Consider the following 13,160-nt stretch of genomic DNA (forward strand, 5'->3'; position numbering starts at 1 on the left):
CTGTTCTCAAGGGAACAAAACACACCAGGTGTAAGATACAGCTCAGGGCCAGAGACTAAGCTTAACTAACAGGTTAACCTCCTGTCTAAAGTTTGCTTTCACCCAAAGTTCTCTCTAGTGTTTTAAGCCAAGCCTGGCTAAGACCCCTATTCATGAAGCAAAATCACTGTCCTTTTACTTCCTCAGTGAAGGGTGCCTGGTATCTTCTCTGCCCCCAAATATAGTTAAGCAAACTTCTAAAGTGCACCCCTCAGAGAGGGTCCCCCCACATGCTGCTTTTCTCTTCCTGTTAGGTTTTTTCTCTGAAGTCCTTACAATCCTTCATTTGCACTCAGTTTAGACTGGTTATAGGTGACCCATCGTGAATGGAACAATACTCAATGTGCATGTAAACAGGTGAATAAACGTCTTTTGTCTAACAGAAAACCTCTCTTATCTCTGTCGGTCACCAGTTCCGACAGACTTTAAGACCATAAAAGCAGCAAAGAGTCCTGTGGCACCTTATAGACTAACAGACATATTGGAGCATGAGCTTTCGTGGGTGAATATCATAGTTTCAGTAAACATGCACAACTCCTTACATATTATCTGTACGTACATTTCACGATGCTACTGATGACCAGTGTGACACCAGATTTTAGTTGAGGCCTCACGTGACATTCATTTTAGGCAACGCATCTCCCTCCCACCCATTGTCTGTCTTCAGGGCGGAGATTGTTTCACCCTGTTTGTACCACACACAGCCCAGTGGGGCCCTAATCTTGACTTGGGCTGCTGGTGCTTCTGGAAAGTAAATAATAATTATATTTAACAAAATATGTTAACAGACTGTTTAGGTTGCAAAGTTGAGCTCTTGAAAGTTAGGAAATGCCAGATTTACAATTGTCAGAGACACCTTAGCTCACATCCCCGTGTGCATCCACATGACATTGCTGTGCAGGGCGCCTTTACTGGGAGCATTCCAAAGGTGCTTGTCAACATCCCGAGATGCTAGCATTTCATTTCAGAGCTGAGCCATTCTTGCCTATCGTGTTATGAAAAATGAGACAATTATTACAGTAGGAAACATATGTTTTCCGTGGTTTCTTTCTCAGCCCCTCATGACTCAATCACGGCCATGCGGTGGCTTGGTTCTTTTGATGCAACCAGAACTTCCCAGCATTAAGTAGTTGCTCCAGAGTTAGATGAGTCTGGAGGACTTGCACAGTCCCTGCCTGTGTTTCTCCTCCTAGCCTGTCTGCTTGCATTACTGGAGAATGGGTTCAGTTCACCCCTGGGCCAGCATGGCATTTGCTGAGCACAGAGGGAGTCCCCACGTGGCCATGCATGGGGGGAGGCACAAGGAGCTCCCCCCCACATATACTCACAAAGAGGGGCTGGCCACAGACTGCAGCCCTCCACTAGCCTCTGAACAGGGACTCCTCAGATCTTTGTCTTGAATGCATCAGCCTCTCCAAACGGGTACGCAGGAGGTGGGGCCATTGGAGCTAGCTGATGATGGAAGAGAGCATATTCTGCCAATCCTAAAGTAAGGTCAGTGTTCCCCTCTCTCCCACTCATGTTGGGTGTGGGAGCAGCACAGTCTGCAACAGAAGATACTAGGTAATGATGGGAGCTAGATGCTGGTCTGCAGTGTCCAGAACCTGGGTGTGTATCTAAGCCAACTCCAAACTTTTCTGGGTTTTCCCATCATTTATGAAAAGCAGGTCTGGTGCTGGTCCCTGGCTGTACCCACTTTGTACTGCTCCATTGGTAAGGCATCTGGGAATTCCTCCTGCAGGCATCATGGGATTCGAGGGGGCTGCGGTGTGGCCAGCATGCACTGGCCTCCAGAAACTCCAGCAACTGCAGTGGTCCCTAGGGGTAATTCTAGCTAGCGTAACTTAGAGCTGGGGGCAGGTTCAGCCCTCACAGAGTCCCAGGATCATAGAATTTGGAAGGTGGCTGTGAGAGCACAACTCATCTGGACCTTAGCTCTGGTCCCGGGTCTCCATTGCGACCTGTGTACTTCTGTGCTATACAGTTCTGCACAGGACTTTTCAACTAGGGGGTCATGTAGTAGCATGAGGCAGTTGTGCATTCATACCAGAGGCAAGGGAACACCAAAGACAGAGTCACTCTTGGGAGATGAAAAGGAACTCTAAGCAGGAGAGATAGCAGGAACCAGAGTGTGGCTGGCTGGTTTTTGCCCTGCCATCTGGCCTCTGACTTGGGAGGTAGGAAGATACCTGCTCCCTGGTTGTAGTGAGGAAGGCCGTCCGTAGAGTGCAGCTAGAAATATGATCTGCACTTGTACAGGCAGCAGGAAAAGTGTTCATACAAGATTGAAATTTCACAGGAAATGGAGCGATTCCCTTACTCCTGGCAGCACAAAGAGGCAATTTTCATTCTAAATCAGGCAGCTCCCACGTCAAAGGTTCCACGGTGAAATCCCAGTGCACAGCTTTTTATGAATCAAATCTTAATAAATGTCCAGTGCCTGATTTTTTGCAGCAGACTTCACCTGGCTTTGATCTGGACTTGCCTGAGCTCAGCACGGCTGCTGCTGCCTGCCAAGCTAAAGAGGAAAAAAACGTTATTTTCCTTAGGTTTGAAATAAAAGGGTTTTTAAAAAAAGACTTGGCTGTGGAGCTGCATGTTATTCATCATTGCCTCAGCCCCATGCCTGTGCTCTCATCCAGAGCACACACTGAAGCAATTTCCCTGTGGTTTCCCTCCTTGGTGGAGTCGGATTCCTAGAAAACAAAAGGAACGTCGCAACAGTGAACACCAGCTTGGAGGCAAGGCCAGAGGCCTGATGCTTTCAGCTCCCACACCATGGACACAACTGTCTGCTCAGCATGAAGCCCAGATGTCCCTCACTGCTGCCTTGCGCTGGGATCTGATTCTGGTGCCTGGCGTCAGCCATTGAATTGTTCCCCACAGTAGATGCACTCTTCTCAATGTGCTCCATTGCATTTCCCATGGGCACACCAGAATCCTACTACATGCTGCCTTGGACACATGCACAGAATTAGGGAACAATTCTGACACCATAGGTCTGATGGATTCGGTCACAGAAGCCCCTTTGGGACTGCCACTTGATGTGCTGGGACTACCTCTGAGCCCGTTTTCCCTGCCAGCTTGGGACTCCAGTACCCTGTCTTGTTTGAGCCAGACATGCTAGCTTGCTGCATCACAGACCCAGGTCTGAACCACAAGTGCAGGCTAAAGTGAAAACAGCTTAAGAAGCTCTCCTGTCTCCAGCACTCAGATACGCAGCTCCCAGTGGGGCCCAAACCCCAAATAAATCCATTTTATCCAGTATAAAGCTTATACAACGTAAACTCATAAATTGTTCACCCTCTGTAACACTGGAAGAGAGATATGCACAGCTGTTTGCCCCCCACCTCCCAGTATTCATACATACTCTGGGTTAATTGAGAAGAAAAAGTGATTATTAAATACAAAAAGTAGGATTTAACTGGCTTCAAGTAATAACAGACAGAAACAAGTAAGCTACCAAACAAAATAAAATAAAACACAAGTCTAAACCTAACACAATAGGAAGCTAAATGCAAGTAAATCTCACCCTCAGAGATGTTCCAATAATCTTCTTTGACAGACTAGCCTCCTTCTAGTCTGGGCCCAAGCCTTTACCCTGGTACAGTCCTTGTTCCTGCTCAGGTGGTAGCTAGGGGATTTCTCGTGTTTTTGCCACCCCTTTTCTTCTGTTCCACCCCCTTATATATTTTTTGCACAAGGTGGGAATCCTTTGTCCCTCTCTGGGTTCCACCCCATCCATCTAAATGGAAAAGCACCAGATTAAAGATGGATTCCAGTTCAGGTGACAGAGTCACATGGTACTGTAAGACTTCATTATCCACTTGCCAGCACACACATATACAGGAAGACTTACAAGTAAACAGAGCCATTTACAACCAATTGTTCTGGTTAACTGGAGCCTTCAAGATTCCAAACCACCATTAATGGCCCACACTTTGCATAATTACAATAGGACCTCAGAGTAATACTTCATATTTCTGGTTTCAGATACAAGAATGATACATTTATACCAGGGATAGGAAATCTGCGGCACGCGAGCTGATTTTCAATGGCACTCACACTGCCCGGGTCCTGGCACCAGGTCCGGGGGGCTCTGCATTTTTTAATTAAATGAAGCTTCTTAAACATTTAAAAACCTTATTTACCTTTACATACAATTTATATTATATCATTATAGACCTACGGAGAAGCGTTAAAAATATATTACTGTAGCTGAATCCTTAATTAGAGATGAATAGATGAAACTCGGCACGCACTGCTGAAGGTTTGTTGACCTCATGATTATATACAAAATAGGGACACATCATCTAGTAGCCCGTCTCTGAACCTGTTCCAGTTTGAATTTCTCTTCTAAACATGGGACACAGAAACTGCACACACTTATTCCAGGTGGGTACTCACCAGTGCTCCCGTAATATAACCGGTACTAACACTCCTTATCTTTGGCCTATAAAAAAAAAAAAGAAATACCTCACCCTGATGCATCCTAAAACCGCATTTGCTTATTTAATAGGCCATATCGGCATTCGCGCGCGCTCATAGACATCCTAGACGAGCTCAAAACCATACCCCAAGGTACCCTCTCCTCCTCATGTTGTTCAACTGGATGGGTTCACCAATGTATATTCTAATTCTATATTATTCATCCCTAAGTGCAAGGACCCTTCACTTTCATAGCATTAATTTCTCAAGTCTCATTAACTCAATTACTGCAAGTTTACCAAATGATCCATCCGATCTTTCCGCCTTGAATCGCGGATCCTCTTCTCTGTGTTAGCAACTACCCCCCAGGCTTTGTGCTCACCATCACACAACTTTATTATCACATTCGCGCTCTTTGCAAAACAGTCAATAGGATAGCCACAAACGTGGTCCCACAACAAAGACATCGCATCCCCTAAACCGATCCTTGAGAATCCATGCAGTACCTCCTTTCCCAGCCTGACAGTCTCACCTTCAGTACGACCCAGCTGGAGCTCTCCCTTTAACCAATTCCGAATAATTCACTTTCATTTTATAGTCGATCCCACATCTTTCCAGGATTTAACTAACAATCCCCATGGACATCCGTGCTCAAATGCCTTCACTGACATCAAGGGTTAAATTAGATCTACCGGGCATTCCTTTGTCTAAATAATCTGTCACCTCTCGAGAAAAGGCAGATCAGGTGGTTTGGCACGATCTACTCTAGTAAACCATGTTGTAATTTGTCCGCAATTTCCATTTACCTCAAAGTCCTTTACTACTCTTCTTCCTTCAATATTTTTTCCAAGACCTTACATACTAGCAGACGTCAAGCACAGGCCTATAGTTACTCGGATCACCTTTTTTTTCCCTTTCATTGAGATGGGACTATGTTAGCAATTCTCCAGTCGTATGGTACAACCCCTGAGTTACTCATTCATGTAAAAAATTCTTGCTAACGGGCTCGCAATTTCATGCACCAGTTCCTTTAATATTCTTGGATGGAGATTGTCCGGGCCCTCCGATTTTGTCCCATTAAGCTGTTCTAGTTTGACTTCTACCTCTGACGTGGTGATATCTGCCTCCATATCCTCATTCCCGTTTAACATCCTTCCATCATCCCTAAGCTCCTCATTAGCCTTATTAAAGACTGAGGCAAAGTTCTTATTTAGATATTGGAGCACCCCCTTCTGTCTGTGCACAGTGTTGCCAGGATCTTTAGCTCCAGCACCTCCTGCAAGCTGCATGCCTCTAGGTCCAGGTCATCTGTGGTTCAGCCCTCTGGCCAAGTCATGTGATGTTCAAACCCCTTCTGGGGTATCACATATGAGTCCTCACAGATCTGAATAATTCTTCAGCCCTCTTGGGCTACTGAAGTCTTCTGTTTCCACTTACAAACTGAACTCACGGCATCCTCCACACACCAGCGTGCTTTGCTTCCTGGGGGGTTTCTCTCCATAGGGGAGACCTGTCTTCTCTGCAGTTTCTCACTGGATCTTGCCCCCTTTCCTGGGCCTGCCTTGGGAATCAGTTCTGTCCCTGCAGCCTCTCTCAGTCTGCCTACCCCAGGCCCTTCCCAGACAGAGAAAGTGAACTATCTCCTAGGTCTTCTCTCCTCAACAGAGCTCCCTCAGTCTATCTGGAAGGACTAGCGCCGCCTCTTCTGGCCAAGAGGCAATTTGTTAAATCAGCCCTCTCACCTGGTGCCAGGCATGACTAATTGGGGTCTGTGTCTTACCTTGCAGGTGATGGGGGTTAAGCCCCATCACAAAAACAAAACCAGAGACTGCCTAGACCCAGGAATGTCAAACGTCAGGCCAAGGATATAGCAGCTTTGTACAAGCAATGTTCAGTGCATGAGCCAAGGATGGCTCATTGGCCTTGGCATGGGCTGGGCCTGGCTTTTCCTCATCTGTCCCATGACTGTAATGAATTATGTGATAGCTGCCTCGCTCAACTTGATAGACTTACAGTGGGTTAATTCCTTCCGCTCTGGGAAGGGAACTGTGCTGCACAAGGGCCGGATAGTGGAGGTGCTGTCGTCACTGATCAGTGCAGTAGCTGTCCTCCCCACAGCTCTTCTCATACAGGGTCTTGTTGTGGTCACTGCAGTAGGACTGTAAGAGAAGCTGGGCTGCGGTGGGACCAGTAGGTCAGTGACATCCAGGTCCACTCAATCTGACCCAGAGCTGCAGGAAGGCAGAGGGAGGAGGTTCAGCCCAGGCAAGGAGGAAATGACAGGGTAGCTAGGGAGGGATAGCCAGAGAAATGGCCAGGTGGCACCTGCAGCAGCACTCTGGGTGTGTAGCTGCCCTATGCCAGCACACTCCCAGCCTCAGGGCTGGGGAAATCTTTCCGTCTGTTGAACCCTCAGGAGGCAGGACAGCGTGATTGTCCCTCTTGGGTGCCGCTGTCACCTCAAGGCTATGTTACTATAGCTCTCCAGGCTGCCTTTGAAACTCACTCAGATGCTGCAGCTGGTGCCAGACACTGCTGTCTCCCTCTCCCCCGTGGTACAGGCACATCATGCCTGTGCTGAGATGCTGCTGGATTCCTACTAGAGAGTCCCGGGAAAGGCCTGAATGCTCTGGGACCTGATGGTCCAATAGCCCCTCCCCTCCTGTGGCCAGGTGAGACCCATCGGGAAGCTCTTCCTGCCAATGCCTAGAGTAAAACTCCCCCTTCATATCCTGTCTCTACCAGGCTCTAGAGGGCTCTGGAGCATGCAGTAAGGCTCGTAACTCTGTCCAGAGTCCAGGTGTTTGTTTTGCCTTAGAGTTGTTCTATGTGTTTAGTCTGTGTTGGCTTGTTCTGGACTTGGTTGTTAAGCTGCACTGCTCTATATTGTGCTTGCCTTGAGATTGCTGATTGTAGTTACACTCCTGGGAGCTCCCTTCAGCATGGGGAAGGCACAACCTTTAGTGGAAGCCCCCAGTCCCTTTGGCAGCAGAGTAAAATACACAGAGGCTGGGGTAAGCAGCATTCATTGCTCTGGGCTCAATCCACGCGTCTGTGTAGGAAAGTAGAAAGACTTCGATGGGCACCTAAGCATGGTCTTTAGGGGTCATCTTCAAATGGGGAGGTGATGTGTTTCAGCTCAGAACACTGGGGCTTGGACAATGTCTGAGTATTTCCATACGCTGCAGCCACTTTTCACAGCCCCTGCCACATGTAGTAGATATGAATGCTCAGACAGTGTTAGGCACCAACTCCAGAGGGAGATTTCTGCTGCAGAAATGGGGTTCTAGAGACAGACTCCTCATGGAATTCTCCCTTTGCACCCTGTGAGAGGGGGGCAGGGCCTGCTCCCCTGTATCTCTACACTGGCTCTGGCATCTGGAAGCCCCTTCAGTTGCCATGGGATTTCCAGGGGACTATGCAACACTCCAGGTTGTATCATCTCTTCTGACTAAGCTCTATGGGACCTGAGGGAGTACATTGCATGTCTCCTCTAGCTCCACTCTCAGCCTGCACATTCCCACCTTGCCTGCCTAGATTTGCCCCGTTCTCCAGCACAGGACCCAATGAGAGGCTCTGGTGAAATCTAGGGGAGAAGCAAGGGCCATGGAATGGGCCCCATTCAGGTCAGGAGCAGGATATCTTGGAGCAGAGCCAGCCCTGCAGGAATCATGGGCTGACAGTCCAGGCCATGCCTCCGGAGCGCTAGTTGAGAAGACAGGCAGTCATTGCTGCAGCTGAGTTCTAGGGTCAGACTTTAAAGTTTTTAGTCCTTTCCATAATTTTTACCTCCAAGAGGGGAGCCTAAACACATGTACAGATGGTATTGGTTCACTCTCTAGGTCAGGATGAGCAGCTGCTCTGCATGCACCCAACAGCTTGGGAGGAGGAGGTCGAGAAGAATGCTATTGCCACAAACAGCTGGGAGTCGGGACACTCTAGGTGGGTGGGATGAGACTGTACATGTGGGGCACTGAGGCTGGCATCTCGGAAAATTGCCACAGGATCTTTAATGACCACTAGTGGTCAGGATCTTGGTGCAGGAGGTGACGTGACATTTCATGTTAATATGTCATTTAGATATATTAAGTAAAACAGTCAGGAAATGAAAAGTATACGTTTCTACTGCCTCAACTTGGCCTTGTCGCAAATTCTGTTCTTTCTGATAAACATGTAACAACAAAGAGAAATATATTTCTACTCATTTAATCAGAAAAATAGGAATGGAAAAAACTCATGTGTGCAACAAGTCAGAGCCAACATTGAGGAAGTAATCTGAAAATGTGCAGTTCCTAACTTTTCACACTTTTAACTGTGCACCCTTAGCATCATATGAACAAATATATTACACCAAAAGGACAATAAAAGAACATTAGGATTGCAAAATTAAGCACTCATATTTAGGGAACAACTGCACACCTCCAGTCTCAGCTTCACCACACTCTTTGTCCCGACTTCCTCCCTCCAACACCCCTCACTCTGCCCCTATTCTGGCTATAGTCTTGTCCCCTCTGCATTCAAATCATATGGCTTCCTACCCCTCACTGCCTGGATGCCAGCAGAGGGTCACTGAGAGCCCAAGAGGAAATAAAAAGAACAGGAGTACTTGTGGCACCTTAGAGACTAACAAATCTATTTCAGCATGAGCTTTCGTGAGCTACAGCTCGCTTCTTCGGATGCATAGAATGGAACACACAGACAGGAGATATTTATACATACAGAGAACATGAAAAGGTGGAAGTATGCACACCAACAGGAAGAGTCTAATCAATTGTGATGAGCTATCGTCAGCAGGGGAAAAAAAACTTTTGAAGTGATAATTAAGATGACCCATAGAAGGTGTGAGGAGAACTTAACATAGGGAAATAGATTCAATTAGTGTAATGACCCAACCATTCCCAGTCTCTGTTCTCAAAGCCCAGCCCGCAAAGAGCCTGGCCAGGAGGAGCCATTACAGGGAACGTCCTGAGCCCCCATAGCCCTGGGGTGGAGCATGCTCAGTTGCTATGTGGGCATGTACATGTGCAGTCTGCTCAGCACTAGAAGCCGTGTGAGGGATTGGAGCATGCTCAGAGAGGCCGGAGTATTTTTGAGATTTTAATAGCCAAACTCTAGTCTGTACTGAGCATGTGCAAACTCAGATTTTTCAAAGGCTTGGTCAAATTTTGGTGGATTTTCACAAGTATGGCAAAAGGTAAATCTTTGCCACCAAAGCCCCCCCCCCGCCCCCGGGGGTGAAATTCAAACCCTTCCTCCAAAACATGAGGCTGCAAGATCTTCTCAAAGAAAGACCACCAGAGCCTTTTCTTAACTTAGCAATGTACTTTCCTCTAACCTCATTCTGGGAAATGGCTGAATCATTTTGGCTGAAACATTTCAGAAAAAAGTTCATCCTGAGGCACACACTAGACGATGGAAAATTTCAGCCTGAGTGGTTAAAGACTGGCAAAATTATAAGCAACTGAAATCAGAGTTTTATACAGTGATGTGTTGGGCAACCTTAGTAACCGGCAGCACTACCAGTCCAGCCTGCAATATATAGTGCATTTAATTAGTAATATGCTTCACTTTAATAATAGTCATCTTGGAATATTCAATCAATGTGTGGCATTGGCCACTGCTGGAAGACAGGATACTGGGTAGATGGACCTTTGGTCTGGCCCAATATGGCCGTTCGTATGTTCTTATTTGTCACTCCTATAAGAATATATTTCATTTTGCTGAACTCTTCACCCAGATCTGCTCACAGCTACACTGGGTTAAACCAGAGGTAATTGCACAGAGGTCAAGGTTTGTGCAGCTCTAGACGTGGCATTTTAGGGAAATTATTCAATGAGTTAATTTGCACGTTGACAAATGATTTGTATATTTGCTACATTGAATATGTAATATACTTGGCAGTTGTCAGAGCACAGTGTCCGGTGCATTTATTTGCCACAGCTTTTATTAGGGGTTTTGTGACAAAAATGGATTTGTGTGTTTTGGCTGACAGCTCTGGGGAGGGAAGCTGTATTATTGGCTTGTGCACCCCGGGAGTGGAGGTGATGCAAATGAACAAATCAATACACTGATCCATATTGATCGGGAATATCGTGTTGCTGGGATGTGTGAGTTTTATTGATTAGGGTATAAAAATGCTGGGGAGTGGATTGTTCATTGTATTGTATGGGCTTGTTGTATGTATATTGAATAAGATATCTGAACCCTGCACTGTTGTGAAAGAGCATTTATTGCTTTCCAGTCACAGTCACTGATGATGTGGATGGTGGAGACAAGGCTAGGGAGCTTGTCTGTAATTGCACAGCTAGCTGGAGCACAGCACGCAGGAGAGCAACACGCTCAATACATGTGTTAGGGTGGAAAACTGACCTATGTCTGACACCCCACCCACTCCCAGATCGGTCAATAACCTGATGGTATGTATGCAGTGTCACTGTAGCATTGGTCCCAGGATATGAGAGAGACAAGGTGGGAGAGGGAATAGCTTTTATTGGACCAACTTCTGCTGGTGAGACAGACAAGCTTTCGCACTCACACACAGTTAGACCTGAAGAGTCTCTGTGGCTCTTGAAAGCTTGTCTCTTCCCTCAATAGAAGTTGGTTCAATAGAAGATATTACCTCACCTGCCTTGCCTCTCTAGTGTCCTTATTGGAAAGTCCTATGCGTGTTGTTCTATATTCAAGTAATCTACTAGTCTTAACAATAATTCATTGCTGGTAACTTAACAGTCTTTATTAGATACACAGTTAACATATACACAGAGCATCTTAACTCAGGTCAGTCAGTCTAACCCAGGGGTCTTAAACACGCGGCCTGCCAAGTTATTTTCTGCAGCCCGTGAGCTCCTCAGAGCCCCCCTGCCCTGCCCCGGCATTGACGTAGAGCTGTTCTGGCCCAACGCGCTCCCTGCCTGCCTGCCCTGCCCCCGTGCCACTCGGGGAAGCCAAAAGAACGTGGGAGAGGAGGAGAGGCACAGGGACATGCGTCGCTGTTGCTTCAGGCACCGCCCCCAGCAGCTCCCACTGGCTGCGGTTCCCCATTCCCGGGGAATGGGAGATGCTGGGGGCGGTGCCTGAAGCAACAGCAACATACATCCCTGTTCCCCTGCTCCCCCACGTTCCAGCCACTTCCCAGAGCAGCACGGAGGCAGGGAGCCTGCCCTGCCCTCAGTGTGCCCTGGGCCAGAGCCTGTGCCCCGGGCCCCTCCTGCAGTTGAACCCCCTGCCCTGAGCCCCTTGCTGCACTCTGCACCCCAACTCCCTGCTCTACCCCTCCTGCACCCCAACCAACTGCCCTGAGCCCCCTTGCTGCACCCTGACCCCCTGCCCGGAGCCCCCTGCCACACCCCACACCCTCCTGCACCCCAACCCACTGCCCTGAGCCACCTGCTGCACCCTGCACCTGACCCCCTGCCCTGAACTCCCTCCCACACCCCACACCCCTCCTGCACCCCAACCCACTGCCCTGAGCCCCCTGCCACATCCTGACTCCCTGCTGTACCCTGCACCCTGACCCCCTGTCCTGAGCTCCCTGCTGTACCCTGCACCCCTCCTGCATCCCAGCCCCCTTCCCTGAGCCACTTGCCACACCCAACCCCCTGTCCTGAACCCCCTGCTGCACCCCACACCCCTCCTGCACCCCAGTCCCCTTCCCTGAGCTGCCTGCCGTATTCTGACCCCCTGCCCTGAGCCCCCTGCTGCACCCCTCATCCTTTCTGTGCCCCAGCCCCCTTCCCTGCACCCAGCCCCCTGGCCTGAACCCACTGCCTCACCCTGCACCCCTCCAGCACCCCAACCCACTGCCCTGACCCCCTGCCGCAGCCCTCACACCTCTTGCACCACACACCAACTTCCTGCCCTGAGCCCCCAGCCACACCCCTCCTGTACCCCAACCCCCTGCCCTGACCCCCTGCTGCACCCCTCATCCCTCCTGCACTGCACACCCCAACTCCCTGCCCTGAGCCCCTGCCACACCCCACACCCCTTCTGCATCCCCTGGGAATTCCTGGTCTGTTACCTTTCTACAGAATTCCTTCAATCACTGATAAATCTTGAATAAATTGATTATATGTTTTGGGATCATTTTTATTGTATCTCTATTCCATAGTTGTAATAACTCTTTCTAAATTCTCATCCTGTCTAGTCACTGTACAATTTCTTCCTATACTCTTCCTGATATAGGAAATAACTGTATCACATCATCTTCTTCAACTACATTGGTTACATCATAAGCTCTAGTCTAGAAAGAGTATCAGCAACAATTAGTGATTTGCCTGGCTGATATTCTCATTTTAAAATCATATAAATACAACTGAAAAAATCTTTAATGGAGGCATGTCATAAACAGATAGAAGGAGTTAACAGAACAAAAGTACTTTATATCTCTTTTGACTGTAAGGGGTTAACAAGTTCAGTGAGCCTGGCTGTCACCTGACCAGAGGACCAATCAGGGGACAGGATACTTTCAAATCTTGAGGGCGGGAAGTTTCTGTGTGTGCTGTTAGTGTTTGGTTGTTGTTCACTCTGGGGGCTCAGAGGGGCCAGACGTGCAACCAGGTTTCTCTCCAATCTCTCCAATAAAGGCTCTTATAAGTTCAGAATAGTGAGTGCTAGGTAGATAAGGTGAGTTAGTCTTATGTTTGTTTTCTTTATTTGCACATGTGCATTTGGCTGGAAGGAGTTCAAATTTGTAT

Source organism: Chelonoidis abingdonii, chromosome 11 (assembly GCF_003597395.2).
Source record: "Chelonoidis abingdonii isolate Lonesome George chromosome 11, CheloAbing_2.0, whole genome shotgun sequence".
Lineage (NCBI taxonomy): Eukaryota > Metazoa > Chordata > Testudines > Testudinidae > Chelonoidis > Chelonoidis abingdonii.